The sequence below is a fragment of the Hyla sarda genome, chromosome 12 (assembly GCF_029499605.1).
Source record: "Hyla sarda isolate aHylSar1 chromosome 12, aHylSar1.hap1, whole genome shotgun sequence".
In the NCBI taxonomy this organism is placed as follows: Eukaryota; Metazoa; Chordata; class Amphibia; order Anura; family Hylidae; genus Hyla; species Hyla sarda.
In genome coordinates this window covers 25,446,643-25,463,716 of record NC_079200.1, presented here as the reverse complement: position 1 = coordinate 25,463,716, position 17,074 = coordinate 25,446,643, and the positions used below count along the sequence as shown (strand labels likewise).

The window sequence follows — 17,074 nt, the reverse complement described above, 5'->3', positions numbered from 1 at the left end:
AGCTCCTCCCCCACAATGTACCCCACCCATACCAAATTACTCCACCCATACTAATATCCACCACCCATACTAATATCCACTAATTTTCTATGGAAGTATGAAGAGCATTTGTAAGTAATACTTACATTTTTTTTTTTTTTTATGTCACTGTAGGGTACAATATATAGCCTAGATAAAATGATACAATTATCTATGTTTTACAGCCTAAGTAAATAAACAAGTGAGGACTGGCACACACTGCCCCCTCTGAATATAATACTGCCACACACTGCACCATCTGAATATAACACTGCCACATACAGCACCCTCTGAATATAACACTGCCACATACAGCACCCTCTGAATATAACACTGCCACATACAGCACCCTCTGAATATAACACTGTCACATACAGCACCCTCTGAATATAACACTGCCACATACAGCACCCTCTGAATATAACACTACCACACACTGCACCCTCTGAATATAACACTGCCACATACAGCACCCTCTGAATATAACACTACCACACACTGCACCCTCTGAATATAACACTACCACATACAGCACCCTCTGAATATAACACTACCACACACTGCACCCTCTGAATATAACACTACCACACACTGCACCCTCTGAATATAACACTACCACACACTGCACCCTCTGAATATAACACTGCCACATACAGCACCCTCTGAATATAACACTGCCACATACAACACCCTCTGAATATAACACTGCCACATACAGCACCCTCTGAATATAACACTGCCACATACAGCACCCTCTGAATATAACACTGCCACATACAGCACCCTCTGAATATAACACTGCCACATACAGCACCCTCTGAATATAACACTGCCACATACAGCACCCTCTGAATATAATACTGCCACATACAGCACCCTCTGAATATAACACTACCACACACTGCACCCTCTGAATATAACACTACCACACACTGCACCCTCTGAATATAACACTACCACACACTGCACCCTCTGAATATAACACTGCCACATACAGCACCCTCTGAATATAACACTGCCACATACAGCACCCTCTGAATATAACACTGCCACATACAGCACCCTCTGAATATAACACTGCCACATACAGCACCCTCTGAATATAACATTGCCACATACAGCACCCTCTGAATATAACACTGCCACATACAGCACCCTCTGAATATAACACTGCCACATACAGCACCCTCTGAATATAACACTACCACATACAGCACCCTCTGAATATAACACTGCCACATACAGCACCCTCTGAATATAACACTACCACACACTGCACCCTCTAAATATAACACTACCACACACTGCACCCTCTGAATATAACACTGCCACATACAGCACCCTCTGAATATAACACTACCGCACACTGCACCCTCTGAATATAACACTACCACACACTGCACCCTCTGAATATAACACTACCACACACTGCACCCTCTGAATATAACACTGCCACATACAGCACCCTCTGAATGTAACACTGCCACATACAGCACCCTCTGAATATAACACTGCCACATACAGCACCCTCTGAATATAACACTGCCACATACAGCACCCTCTGAATATAACACTGCCACATACAGCACCCTCTGAATATAATACTGCCACATACAGCACCCTCTGAATGTAACACTGCCACATACAGCACCCTCTGAATGTAACACTACCACACACTGCACTCTCTGTATATAACACTGCCACACACTGCACTGTCTGAATATAATACTACCATATACTGTGGCCACAGAATATACACTGCTCAAAAACAGGGAACACTTAAACAACACAATGTAACTCCAAGTCACTTCTGTGAAATCACACTGTCCACTCAGGAAGCAACACTGATTGACAATCAATTTCACATGCTGTTGTGTAAATGGAACAGACAACAGGTGGAAATTATAGGCAATTAGCAAGACACCCCCAATAAAGGAGTGGCTCTGCAGGTGGTGACCACAGACCACTTCTCAGTTCCTATTCTTCCTGGCTGATGTTTTGGTCACTTTTGAATGCTGGCGGTGCTTTCACTCTAGTGGAAGCATGACATGGAGTCTACAACCCACACAAGTGGCTCAGGTAGTGCAGCTCATCCGGGATGACACATCAGTGTGAGCTGTGGTTGTGTCTGTCAGCGTAGTGACCAGAGCATGGAGGCGCTACCAGGAGACAGGCCAGTACATCAGGAGAAGTGGAGAAGGCCGTAGGAGGGCAACAACCCAGCAGCAGGACCGCTACCTCCGCCTTTGTGCAAGGAGGAGCACTGCCAGAGCCCTGCAAAATTACCTTCAGCAGGCCACAAATGTGCAAGTGTGGTTGCCCAGTACGGGAGATGTTGCCCCCTACCCTTGCTGCCCTGTCAGACAGCCTCCTTCAGTGTCTCCTGGGCCCCTTGCACCCAGGGCCAGATTAAGGCTGCCTGGAAGACAGAGCCCTTCATTATGTTGCCCCCCCCCCCCCCCAACAGTTCCCTCACATTAAGTGCAGTACAGTTCCCCCACATTAGGTGCAGTATTGTTTCCCACATTAGGTGCAGTATAGTTCCCCCACATTAGGTGTAGTATAGTTTCCCACATTAGGTGCAGTATAGTTCCCCCTACATTAGGTGCGGTATAGTTCCCCCACATTAGGTGCAGTATTGTTTCCCACATTAGGTGCAGTATAGTTCCCCCACATTAGGTGTAGTATAGTTCCCCCACATTAGGTGCAGTATAGTTCCCACACATTAGGTGCAGTATAGTTCCCCCACATTAGGTGTAGTATAGTTTCCCACATTAGGTGCATTATAGTTCCCCCACATTAGGTGCAGTATAGTTCCCCCACATTAGGTGCAGTATAGTTTCCCACATTAGGTGCAGTATAGTTCCTCCACATTAGGTGCAGTATAGTTCCCCCATATTAGGTGTAGTATAGTTCCCCACATTAGGTGCAGTATAGTTCCCCACATTAGGTGCAGTATAGTTCCCCCACATTAGGTGCAGTATAGTTCCCCACATTAGGTGCAGTATAGTTCCCCACATTAGGTTGGCAGTATAGTTCCCCCACATTAGGTGCAGTATAGTTCCCCACATTAGGTGCAGTATACTTCCCCCACATTAGGTGTAGTATAGTTTCCAACATTAGGTGCAGTATAGTTCCCCCTACATTAGGTGCATTATAGTTCCCCCACATTAGGTGCAGTATAGTTCCCCCACATTAGGTGCAGTATAGTTTCCCACAGTAGGTGCAGTATAGTTCCTCCACATTAGGTGCAGTATAGTTCCTCCACATTAGGTGCAGTATAGTTCCCCCATATTAGGTGCAGTATAGTTCCCCACAATAGGTGCAGTATAGTTCCCCCACATTAGGTGTAGTATAGTTTCCCACATTAGGTGCAGTAAAGTTCCCCCTACATTAGGTGCATTATAGTTCCCCCTACATTAGGTGCATTATAGTTCCCCCACATTAGGTGCAGTATAGTTCCCCCATATTAGGTGCAGTATAGTTTCCCACATTAGGTGCAGTATAGTTCCCCCACATTAGGTGCAGTACAGTTCCCCCACATTAGGTGAAGTACAGTTCCCCCACATTAGGTGAAGTATAGTTCCCCACATTAGGTGCAGTACAGTTCCCTCACATTAGGTGCAGTACAGTTCCCTCACATTAGGTGCAGTACAGTTCCCCCACATTAGGTGCAGTATAATTCCCCACATTAGGTGCAGTACAGTTCCCCCCATTAGGTGCAGTATAGTTCCCCACATTAGGTGCAGTACAGTTCCCCCACATTAGGTGCAGTACAGTTTCCCACATTAGGTTGGCAGTACAGTTCCCCCCCCCCCCCCCACATTAGGTGCAGTATAGTTCCCCACATTAGGTTGGCAGTATAGTTCCCCCACATTAGGTGCAGTATAGTTCCCCACATTAGGTGCAGTATAGTTCCCACACATTAGGTGCAGTATAGCTCCCCACATTAGGTGCAGTATAGTTCCCCACATTAGGTGCAGTATAGTTCCCCCACATTAGGTGCAGTATAGTTCCCCACATTAGGTGCAGTATAGTTCCGCACATTAGGTGCAGTATAATTCCCAACATTAGGTGCAGTATAGTTCCCCCCACATTTGGTGCTGCCTAGTTCCCCCACATTTGGTGCTGTATAGTTCCCCCACATAAGGTGCAGTACAGTTTCCCCACATTAGGTGCAGTACAGTTCCCCCACAGACATACAGCCTCCAGCCATATACAGTGTATGTCTAGAGGCTGTATGCCTGTTTACTGCCCCACTTCAGTGTTCCGACCACCGCCCCTCCGGTCCATAGGCCATAGCAGTAGGTCCGGGGAGCGGAGCACTGAAGATGATGTGCCGCTGGTAACTTACCATGCGCGCGCGTCCTCCTCACTGCTCCGCTCCACTCTGCTTTTCTCCTATGGGCGCACGCATGGGACGTCAGTGACGTCTCTGCGCGCGCTCCCTCCTGGCGGCCCCTGCGTTTTTAAAGTTAACGCGGGGGCTGCCACAGAGAGGTAACCGCCGGGACATCCTTGTGTCCTGAAAAGATTTTTCGGGACACAGGGATGTCCCGAGTGTGACGGGGGCCCCCTGCGGGCATGGGGCCCGGAGCAGGCGCTCCATAGCGCCAATGATGTTCCAGCCCTGCTTGCACCTGTTTCCCCCCTGTACATATGTTCTGCAGTGTATTGTATTATAAAATGTGTTGTATCTTAAAGAGTTATACCATGTGATATGTCATGTGATTTTTACCCAGGAGGTACCAGTGACAAGGTGATCCCAAGAGTGACCTATGGGCTCCCTGCTAGTCTACCCCATATAAGCCCTGGGTGGAGCTTCTCTCTCTTCTACTAAGCTGAGGTCCAGTGCAGTCGTGCCTAGTGTGTGTGTCCAGAGAGTTGGAGGCAAGTCCTTCAGCCACCATCAATTCAAGTAAGCTAAAGTCACAGCTTTATGAGTCAAGTCAAGTTAGTCCTTCTCATCTGTCAAGTCAGCGTGGTCTGCATTCAATTGTCCAGTCCTACTACAAGTCCTAGCAAGCCCTTAAGGTCTCTGCATCACTGGTCACCTCCTTGGGCCCTGGCTGAACTGTATAGACTTTACCAACTATCTACCCTCAGTAAAGTCTTTATTGCCCCCGTGCCTAGCCCAGGATCCAGAGGTATACCTTCAGGGGGTTTTAGGCTAAACCACGCCATGGCATCACAAATACAAGGGGTTAATGCCATTTGCCCCTAGGGTAACAACATCAGCCCTTATCATACCCCGCTACCACACATGTGTCCACTCAAACGGTCAGAAACAGACTCCATGAGGGTGGTATGAGGGCCCGACGTCCACAGGTTGGGGTTGTGCTTACAACCCAACACCGTGCAGGACGTTTGGCATTTGCCAGAGAACATCAAGATTGGCAAATTCGCCACTGGCGCCCTGTGCTCTTCACAGATGAAAGCAGGTTCATATACATTCATTAATGACCCTGTAGAGGTGTTGAATAGTAAAGTAGCAATCTTTGCAGATGATACTAAACTCTGTAAAGCGGAAAACACAATAGAGGACAGGGCACTGTTACAAATAGATCTGGATAGGTTGGAGGCTTGGGCTGGGAAGTGGCAGATGAGGTTCAACACTGATAAATGTAAGGTAAAGCACATGGTGAGGAAAAATCCGGCCTGGGATTATGTATTAAATGGGAGCACACTAGGGACGACTGACATGGAAAAGGACTTGGGAGTTTTAGTTAACAGTAAATTTAGCTGTAGTGACCAGTGTCCGGCAGCTGCTGCTAAGGCAAATAAAATCATGGGGTGCATCAATAGGGGCATAGATGCCCACGACAAGGAAATAATTCTACCACTGTACAATTCACTAGTCAGACCACACATGGAATACTGTGTACAGTACTGGTCAGACCACACATGGAATACTGTGTACAATACTGGGCACCAGTATACAAGAAAGATATAGTTGAGCTGGAGAGGGTTCAAAGACGGGCAACCCGAGTAATACGGGGAATGGGAGGACTACAGTACCCAGAAAGATTATCAGAATTAGGGTTATTTAGTTTAGAAAAAAGAAGGCTTAGGGGAGACCTAATAACTATGTATAAATATATCAGGGGACAGTACAGAGATCTTTCCCTTGATCTATTTATTCCCAGGACTGTATCTATAACAAGGGGACATCCTCTCCGTTTAGAAGAAAGAAGGTTTCTACACCAGCACAGATGGGGGTTCTTTACTGTAAGAGCAGTGAGACTGTGGAATTCTCTCCCGGAGGAGGTGGTCATGGGGAACTCTGTAAAAGAATTTAAAAGGGGTCTGGATGCATTTTTGGAGAGTAAGAACATTGCTGGTTATGTATATTAGAATTATAGGGACAGAACGTTGATCCAGGGATTTATTCTGACTGCCATATTTGGAGTCGGAAAGGAATTTTTTTCCTCTAGTATGAGTTTTTTTTTTGCCTTCCTCTGGATTAACTCAGTAGGGACTCATTAGGAATAAAGGTTGAACGTAATGGACTCTGGTCTTTTTTCAACCTTATGAACTATGTTACACTGAGCACATGTGACAGACATGACAGAGTCTGGAGACACCGTGGAGAACGTTCTGTTGCCTGCAACATCCTCCAGCATGACCAGTTTGACAGTAGGTCAGTAATGGTGTGGGGTGGCATTTCTTTGGAGGGCCGCAAAGCCCTCCATGTGCTTGCCAGAAGTAGCCTGACTGCTATTAGGTACCGAGATGAGATCCTCAGACCTCTTGTGAGACCATGTGCTGTCGTGGTTGGCCCTGGGTTCCTCCTAATGCAAGACAATGCTAGACCTCATGGGACTGGAGTGTCTCAGCAGTTCCTGCAAGAGGAAGGCATTGATGCTATGGACTGGCCGCCCATTCCCCAGACCTGAATTCGATTGAGCACATCTGGGACATCATGTCTCGCTACATCCACCAACGCCACAGACTGTCCAGGAGTTGGCGGATGCTTTAGTCCAGGTCTGGGAGGACATCCCTCAGGAGACCATCCTCCACCTCATCAGGAGCATGCCCAGGCGTTGTAGGGAGGTCATACGGGCACGTGGAGGCCACACACACTACTGAGCCTCATTGTGACTTGTTTTAAGGACATTACATAAAGTTGGATCAGCCTGTAGTGGGGTTTTCCACTTTGATTTTGAGTGTGACTCCATATCCAGACCTCCATGGGTTGATACATTTGATTTCCTTTGATAATTTTTGTGTGATTTTGTTGTCAGCGCATTCAACTATGTAAAGACGAAAGTATTTCATATGGTTAGTTCATTCATTCAGATCTAAGATGTTTTATCTTGGTTTTCCCTTTATTTTTTTGAGCAGTGTAATACTACTATACGCTGTGCACTTTAAATGGGCACTGTCAGATACAGAAACTTTTGTTATGTTGTAAACCAATAGGTTTTGCAATTGCTTTCATTAGAAAATTTTCAGTATTTCATACTGAAAAAGCCAGTCAAACAACTGCCCCCCCCCCCCACCTGATTGGACACATACTAGTCCTGCTGTGTCCATGCATCATCAGCTATGTCATGGACACACTTCCTTGATTGACAGCTGGGAGTGAAGGGCTCACAGCTGGAGGAAAAATCCTCCCACTGTCAGCTTATGTCCCGCTACAGTCAGTGAGGACAAGCTGGGAGTTGTAGTTTTGCTAATGCTAGGGGAGATGTGAGCAGACAGCATACTGAGGGAGGGGGCGGAGACCTGCACAGTGAGGCCACGCCCCCTCCCTTTGAGAGGAATTCAGACTAGTGAGCTAAATTAAAAGTGCAATAAAAAAAATAAAGGTGCTAGACACATAAAAATTAGATGTACATGGTGAGGATTAGGTACTGAGTGATGTATTTTAAAAAAGTCTTTTTTTGTTGGATCTGACAGGTAATGACCAAGCCCATTTTCACCTCAAGGACCAGGCTAATTTTATTTTTGCGTTTTCATTTTTTCCTCCTCGCCTTCTAAAATCCATATTTCCATGTACAGACCCATATAAGGGATTGTTTTTTGCGTGACCAATTGTACTTTGTAATGAAACCTCTCATTTTACCATAAAATGTACGGTGAACTCCCAAAAAAATGTTATAGGGAGGAAATTTAAATGAAAACCAAAATTTTGCACATTTTGGAGGGTTTTATTTTCACACTGTACACTTTACGGTAAAAATTATAGGTGTTCTTTATTCTGTGGGTCAATACGATTAAAATGATACCCATGGCTAGATACCTTTATATTTTTGTACAAAATCAGTAATCTAAAATCGCCCTGTTTTGACCACCTATAACTTTTTCATTTTTCCATACATACGGCGGTATGAGGGCTCATTTTTTGCGCCGTCATCTGTACTTTTTTTAGATACCACATTTGCATATATAAAACTTTTTGATCATTTTTTATAAAAAATTTTTTTTAAATGTGACAAAAAAGCAGCATTTGTGGACTTTTTTTTATTTTTTACGTTTACGCCATTCACCGTACGGGGTCATTGACATTATATTTTGATAGTTCGGACATTTACGCATTCGGCGATACCAAATATGTTTATTAAAAAAAAATCTACGCTTTTTGGGGGTAAAATGGGAAAAACTGACAATTTTCATTTTTATTGGGGGAGGGGATTTTTTACTTTTTTTTTACTTTTTATTTTTACATTTTTCAACTTTTTTTTTACACTTTTTATGTCCCCATAGAGGACTATCTATAGCAATTGTTTGATTGCTAATACTGTTCAGTGCTATGTATAGGACACAGCACTGCTCAGTATTATCGGTGATCTTCTGCTCTGGTCTGCTCCATCTCAGACCAGAGCAGAAGACCCCGGGAGACGGCCGGAGCCAGGTGAGGGGACCTCCGGCTGTCATGCTGGATGATAGGATCCCCGCGGCAGCGCTGCGGGTGATCCGATCATCCAATCAAAGTCCCGCACTGCCGCAGATGCCGTGATCTGTATTGATCACGGCATCGGAGGGGTTAATGGCTGACATCTGCGCGATCGCGGATGTCGGCCATTACAGGCGGGTCCCTGGCTGTTGCTAGCAGTTTAGAAGTTTAGAATTTTTAAAAATTACTAAAACATCATACAAATTGGGTATTGTTTTAATGGTGCCGAAGTATCAAGATTACATGTTAGTTTGACCGCACGGTTAATGTTGTAAAAAAGAAAAAAAAATTCCTATGGCTATGCTGGTGACCCAAAACTACAGCACTAACCTGTAATTTAAACATTTACAGCAGGTCTGGCTGCCACTTCCCTTTATAAAGAGTCAGGCTAGTCCTCCACACTGATGGCATCCTTCCTGGTAACAAACGTGCCTGTGCGCCACAGGGTTATTCCAGGAATAAAAAAACAGGCCTTTTTTTTCCAAAGACAGCGCCCTCCCTGTCTCCAGGTTGTGCGTGGAATTACAAATTGGCTCCTTTTACTTCAATGGCACTGAGCTGCAGAACCACTCCCAACCTGGAGACAGGGAGTGGTCTTTGAAAGAAAAAAGGCCTGTTTTTGATTCCTGGAATACCCCTTTAAAGTGCCCCGGACAGATGCCAGCTGGGGGTTACTGTTGTTGCCAGCCAGCTGGGTGGTGTTGCCCTTGAGGGCTGCTCCTAAAAAAAAGATGGTTGGCAGTGGCAGGCTCCCCTAGCCATGGCTATACCTGGGGATAAAAGACAGCCCTGGAAATAACTCCATACCAGCCCCACAGGTCAAAGGGCGCAGCCGTTATATACATGACAGAAGCCTGGTAAATCAAATACCAAGCTTTCACTACACAGGTTCTAAGCACTGCAGCCTGCGAGGGAAGCCTGGCATTTCATTTGTCAGGCCCTCATTCCGTTGTGTTGCGGATTTGATGCTATGCCCTGCCCACCAGCCAGGCCGGCCCGCAAAAACTTTACAGTCGCAGCTCCAGGAAAAAAAATTCACGTTGCAGCTCCAGGAAAAAAATTTCAACTTCAAGCCTCCTCTATACAACCTCCCAATGTATAGTCCTCCAATGGTAACAACGCTATCTCCCCCACACCAGCACCACCACCACCCCTTGGTTCCCTGCACAGTACCACTGGAAGTAACTTCCTCACTATGTCTTCCACAGCCAGTTAGGTAAATTAGCCCCAGATAAGCCTCTCCCCCAGTAGGCAGGTAGTCTCCTCAGATTGAAATCCCCCCCCCCCCCCCCCCCCAGTAGACAGGACCTTTCTGGTCAGCATCTCCAAACAAAATGAAATACGTGCCCAGGTGCACACTGTTAGTTTTACCAGTAAGGGACAAATAATACCGCTACACTATTACAAGTATTACCACTGACCAATAGTCCCACATACATTCACCAAATAGAAAAATATACCTGCTGTTCACAGGATCTGTATACTATATAAGTGATTATAGTTACATCTAGGGACTCATAGGTGATGTCTTTTCTGATCAGCATTGTCCTCTTTCCTTTTCTTCTCCATCCAGATGTGATTGCCATGATGGGTTCTTCCAGCCAAAACTCACCTCTTCAGCATCTGCAGGACAAATGTGGTGTCCCGGTACCGTATTGCATACCGTACCTTGTATGGTGGTCCCCAAAGTCAGAGTAACTACGCTCAGGTAGGGTCCCCCAGGTGGGACTGCCCCTAGTTGCCTCTCTTCTATGCTAATTTTGTAATGTTTATACATGTATATATTTAATAATAATGTATATTTAATATAATGTATAGTATGCTTACCTTGCTAGAGTCGCAGGACCTTCGGTCATGTGACTATGTTGAATCCTCTATGGTATGTTAGAGAACCTTTGGAGGTCCTTGGTCACATGTTACCCATAATCCTGTGTAAAGGTGATTGACAGCAGTATTGGACCAATTAGCTCTAGTCCAGCCCATATAAGGGAGCTGTGTCCAATTATCGCTCTCTTGGGTTGCTGCTCTAGTGGATGTCGGACTAGCAGGACAGATCTACGCAACTTTCAAAGACACGCTAGGTCAGAAAACCTCAGCAGAAACTAAACCATGAGTTCTAAACTAATCCCCGCTAAAGCTAGCGTGACTACAGGACCGCAACTAATTCCCCTAAATCCAGTGGAACAGCACATCAAAAACTGCTTAAGGTCCCAACCTTTGTCAATCTCCAAGAGAATTTGCATTTGTAGAGACTGTTCCTGTTGTGAAGTTGCATAAAATCTTCAGTAAAAGTTCCAACTGTTTTCAGCAAACTCTCCGGTTGTGGACATTCCATTATTCTAAATCTCCCTATCGCTCTTGGGAAGGGTGGCAGTAGGACAAGCATTATAGAGGAGCCCTCACCCTGGCTACACGAATAGCAAGGGTTAACCAGACACCCTTTAGTAGCCGCACAGCTACACTCCCTACACCCAACTCCCCCAGGCTATCACACAAACATGTTAGACTCCATATATTTCCAGTGCCGTCCCCACCTCTACATAATCTCCCCATCTATATCCCTGAACTATTATAATGACCCTCTTGGAGCCCGGCTCAGTAAAAGGGTAAATAGCTAGCTAGCTAGGTAGTTAGATAGCCAGGTAAGGTAGGTAGATAGGTAGTTATGTGGGTACTGTAGATAGGCCAGGTATGTAGGTAGTTAGGTTTCCAGCTATGTAGGTAGTTAGATAGGCAGGTATGTAAGCAGCCAGGTACGTAGGTAGGCAGCCAATAAGTTAGGTAGCCAGGTAAATAGTTAGGTAGCCTAGTATGTAGGTAGTTAAAGGAGTACTCCGGGAAGTTAAAATTGTCATTCAGACTGCCGGCAGTAAAAAAATAAAGAGGTACATACCTGCCGTCGCTCCCCCCGGTAACCCACTCCGGCTTCTGCTGCTATCCTCTTCCTGGTTGCCGGTGAGTCATTCTGCACTCAGCCAGTCACGCCTCGACCGGCGATAGGCTGAGCGGCAGTGTGACATTTTTGTCACCTGCTGCCAGGGCCAAAATGTCACCATGCCGCTCCGCCTATCGCCAGCCGAGGCGGGACTTCACTGTGGCCGGTGATTGACTGAGTGCAGTATGACTCACGGACCACCGGCAACATGGAAGAGGATTGTGGCGATGCCGGAGCGGGTTACCGTAGGGACCGGGGGAGCGACGGCAGGTATGTACCTCTTTATTTTTCTACTGCTGGCAGTCTGAATGATAATTTTAACATTCCGGAGTACTCCTTTAAGTAGCCAGGTAAACCCCTCAGATTAGCCCCCCCCCCACCCCCCAAGTAGGCAAGTAGTCCCCTTAGATTAGACTCCCCCCCCCCAATAGTCAGGAAGCCCCCTCAGATTTTTGCATACTAGACTCCCCGCAGTAGACTCCGGATCTCCGGCATCCCCAGTACGTTCGCATCGGAGCATGAGATATCTTTTGCAGCCAGGCAGAGGCTCCTTCCCCAGATGACAAGCGGTGCGCAGCCGTACAGAAACGGCGGTTGCGTAATGACGTAGAACGTAGTGATGCACCAGTGCTGTGATTTTGGGAAAGTCATTACGCGGCGCCGTATCTGTACGGCCGTTCACTGCTTGTCATCTTGGGGAGGAGCTTTTGCCCAGCAGTGAAAGGTATCTCATGCTCTGATGTGAAGGGACTGGGGACTCTGGGTCTGCGCAATGAATGAGAGCCGGAGGCGGCTCCTCCATGGGGTCAATTACATTGGCACTGCTGTGCCAGCCACCCCACAGGGTGAGCAGCCTACAGGGAAATTTCCCGATAGGCTGGTGCGTTCCTGTCCCACTGATGGGGGCCCCTATCTAGATGGCCCCTCCCCCCCCCCCCCATTTCTCCCCATACAGGTCTGAATGAGGGTCATTTTTTGCGCCCGGTTTGTAGTTTTTAACAGAACCATTTTTGTTTTGATGTCACTTTTTGATAGCTTTTTTTTTTATTTTTTCTTATTTTTTGGGGGAAGTCTGTCCAGGTATGCTGGGAGTTGCAGTCAGTAAATCCTCTCCTTTCTATGCCGCGTGCCTCCATTATCTCTCATGTCATCCTCTCTTTCTCTCTGTCTTTCAGGGACAGAACACCGAATTTTTCCCTTGAAATGGAACTGATCTGTGACCATCTGCCCAGGACACGGGGGAGTGCGGCACTTGTTCTGATCCCAGTGGTCTATGTCCAAGTCGTGCCAAGCCGCTCTTGTTAATCCATGACATACTGTGTCTGCGTGGGAGCCATATCCACATTGTTTCTGTGCCACTTCCCTCCCAAGGCTGTCACAAATGAGACAAACTAGTGACCCAATATATTGGGCCAGTGACCTTGTGAGTCCGGAAGAACTGGCGGCAGCCATAACATCAGTGTCGCTGCAGACTGTCCTCACACCTGCGAAGGTTCTACACATACAGTATATATGTCCACAAAGAGCCGACTATTCATTCCAGTGCTCCCCCATGTATAGGAGTGCTCCCCCATTTATAGAGGTGCTGACCAAATCTGTGCCTATGACTAAAACAGTGGGGGAGATATTCAAAAACTACTGTAAGGGTACGTTCAGACGAGAGGATCCACAGCCTATTTTATGGTGCGGATCCGCTGCTGAAGGACCGCTACATGTTGCCTTTAGATGCTCGGAAAAAAAATAACTAAATTGCCAATCTTTTTTTTGTTGCCGCCATATTGGATTTTTTTGCGCCACAATTGCCGCCCTTGGTGCCAAAATCGGCAATTTTGGCGCCAAAATTGCAAATTTTCGTTCCAAATTTTACATCCTGGAAGAGTCTGGCGGAAACATCTCATGTAATATTCCATCCTTGTTACTAGTGCCCAGACAAGCGATAACTGTATAAATGTAAGTTCAGGTGCAGTCACCATGAACAAAAAAAAAAAATTATTCGTTTTTTTTTTTATATTTTCCAATAATAATACATTTTTCAATCATTGATTAAATAACACTTTTTCAACAAAAAAAAACGAAAGAAAAAATAATACAACCATTTCTGTAATTTCTACACTAGCAAAAAGCTGGTATGAAATTTTTGATGAAAAATGGACTCTAAGGGTACGTTCACACGGGCGGATTTTTTTGCAGGTTTTTTGCTGCGTATTTGAACGGGGGCGGGCTCTTCTCGGCTGTCCGCAGCAGATTTTCCGCGGCGGAATTTACGCTGCGGAAAATCCGCCGCAGTCCCTACTGACTTCAATGGGGCTTGCGGCAGATTTTCCGCAACATAAATACCACCGTGGAAAATCTGCTGCGGACAGCCGAGAAAGACCGCCCCCTTTCAAATACGCAGCAAAAAAACCCTAAGGGTAAGTTCACACGTGCGGATTTTCGCAGCGTATTTAGCTGCAGATCCGCTGGTGAAGGCCCCGCTCTATGCTGGCTTTATATGTGCCTGCTGGTAGCGGCAATACGCCGCTACAAGCAGACACAGTGCAGCGATGTGCGCGGCGTACTCGCACATCGCGGGTGCTCTCCCTGCTCTCCCTGCTCAGAGCTCCCGCGATGTGCGAGTATACTGCGACTCGCACATCGCAGTGTGCCTGCTGGTAGCGGCGTATTGTCGCTACGAGCAGGCACATGTAAAGCCAGCATAGAGCGGGCCTTCACCAGCGGATTTGCAGCCTAAAATACGCTGTAAATCCGCGCGTGTGAACATACCCTAAAACATGAACTTTACTTAGCCACGCCCACTTTTGCAAAACTGGTGTCACTAGTGTAAACCTTGGATAATTTTCATGTAAAACAGTTTGAATATCTGATGTAAACTTTTTTGCACCAAAATTTTGGCAAGAAACATGACATTTTTGAGGTGAAGAGTTTTGAATATGACCCCCAGTGTGGCTGGAAGTAACTGTGACATGATTTTACTGCACATCTTGCTATCCTCTAAGGCCATGTTCACACGGCAGAATTTCTGCAGGATTCTGCTGCGCCGTGCACATGGTAGAATTTCCAGGCCAGATCTTTCTGCCACGGATATTCTGATTCCACTGTCTGCAGAAAGAATGAACCTGTCCATTCTTTCTGCGGACTCCGCACGGAATGCATTGCCGTCTATGAGACGGCGCATTGCCATGCAGTCCTAGCACCACGTCATGCCGGCGCCCTCAGTCTGCACAATGTCTGCACAGAGATTTTCCGTGCGGACATTCTGTCGTGTGGACCCGGCCTTTCTGTAATTCTCTTATATCTTAAGACCGGTTTGGACATATTTAGGCTAAATTTCCACTTTTTTTCTGGTAATTTGTTTTCTTCTCCAGTCTTACTCCTAATCCTAATACTGTTTTTATCCTATATACATATTCTATCCAGACATTTGTGGCAAAGTTGAGTGACAACCATAAGGATTATCACCCAGCCTGAACAACTCCTGCCTAGTAGTGGCTCAGCAGGGAGGTATCAGATCACATCCAGATTTGTTGTTCAGTGGCTTGAGAAAGCTGAGTAGCAACCCCTGTGAGTGCTGAAATGTTTGCCGTATTGCTTCTCAAATTTCAAACTACTAAAGAAAATTATTTTCTTTTTTAATTTCTTTTTTGTCTTGTCCACAGTGCTCTCTGCTGACACCTGATGCCCGTATCAGGAACTGTCCAGAGCAGGAGAAAATCCCCATAGCAAACCTATGCTGCTATGGACAGTTCCTGACACGGACAGAGGTGTCAGCAGAGAGCACTGTGGACAAGACAAAAAAGAAATTCAAAAAGAAAAGAATTTCCTCTGTAGCATACAGCTGCTAAAAAGTACTGGAAGGATAAAGATTTTTTAACATAGGTCATTTACAAATCTGGCATCAGTTTATTTAAAAAATATATATATATATAAAGTTTTCCACCGGAGTACCCCTTTAAGCGTAATTTGGAGGGGGACAAGTTCTTTAAACAGACGATTGACATCACTAGCGACACCGTGCATTCTCTGTTCATCTGAAGCACCAGCGGCAGCGCCCAAGCAAATAAGCAAGTGTAGATCATCTCACTGCAAACAGCAACACGGGGTGAGACATAATGTTCATCAAAGACAATCCGCGTGGCCCACACCTGTGCCTGAGCCCCTCATACAGGCGTGTACGCAGGTGCCATTTATTTGTCCCCCACCTGTACATATTTACCGACGGTAGATTAAATATGGAGAGGTTAATTGAGAATCTGCCATGAGACTATGCTGCTCACCAACACACGCAAGCTCCACAAACAGTGTGCAATCCCAGCGTGGTGTGCATGGGAATGTGCTGCTCGAATATAGACCTGAGCACTAGAGATGAGCGAATTTACAGTAAATTTGATTCGTCACGAACTTCTCGGCTCGGCAGTTGCTGGCTTTTCCTGCATAAATTAGTTCAGCTTTCAGATGCTCCGGTGGGCTGGAAAAGGTGGATACAGTCCTAGGAAAGAGTCTCCTAGGAATGTATCCACCTTTTCCAGCCGACGGGAGCATCTGAAAGCTGAACTAATTTATGCAGGAAAAGTCATCAACTGCCGAGCCGAGAAGTTCGTGACGAATCGAATTTACTATAAGTTCGCTCATCTCTAGTGAGCACCATCACATCATTCCTCCCTATGTAGTATTGTAGTTGTGTTATAGTAATGGGGAACCTGGCAGACAATGCTTCCTTAGTAATACAAAAAATAGAAGAAAAATCCAAGCAGCACTGATACCTTAAAGGGGTACTCCACTGGAAAACATTTTTTTTTTTTTTTTTTATCAACTGGTGCCAGAAAGTTTCACAGATTTGTAAATTACTTCTATAAAAAAATCTTGATCCTTCCAGTACTTATTAACTGCTGTTATGATTCACAGGAAGTTATTTTCTTTTTGCATTTCCTTTCTGTCTGACCACAGTGCTCTCTGCTGACACCTCTGTCCATTTCAGGAACTGTCCAGAGCAGGATAGGTTTGCTATGGGGATTTGCTCCTTCTCTGGACAGTTCCTGACATGGACAGAGGTGTCAGCAGAATGAAAAGAACTACACAATTTTCCTGTGCCACATAAAGCAGCTGATAAGTACTGGAAGGATTCATATTTTTTTTTTTAATAGAAGTAATTTACAAATCTGTTTAACTTTCTGGCACCAGTTGATTAAAAAAATATATATCTATACGGTAGTTTTCCACCAGAG

General features: G+C 45.8%; 1 long non-coding RNA gene across 1 annotated transcript in view; it reads left to right on the top strand.

The window, feature by feature from the left end:
- LOC130296204 (uncharacterized) overlaps positions 1 to 14,068 on the top strand; it is a 185,080-nt gene extending 171,012 nt beyond the window's left edge. Inside the window, exons 5-6 of the long non-coding RNA XR_008849156.1 lie at positions 10,491 to 10,625; positions 13,028 to 14,068. This is a non-coding gene — a long non-coding RNA (uncharacterized LOC130296204). The remainder of the gene's footprint in view (positions 1 to 10,490; positions 10,626 to 13,027) is intronic.
- Positions 14,069 to 17,074: the final 3,006 nt, after the last annotated feature.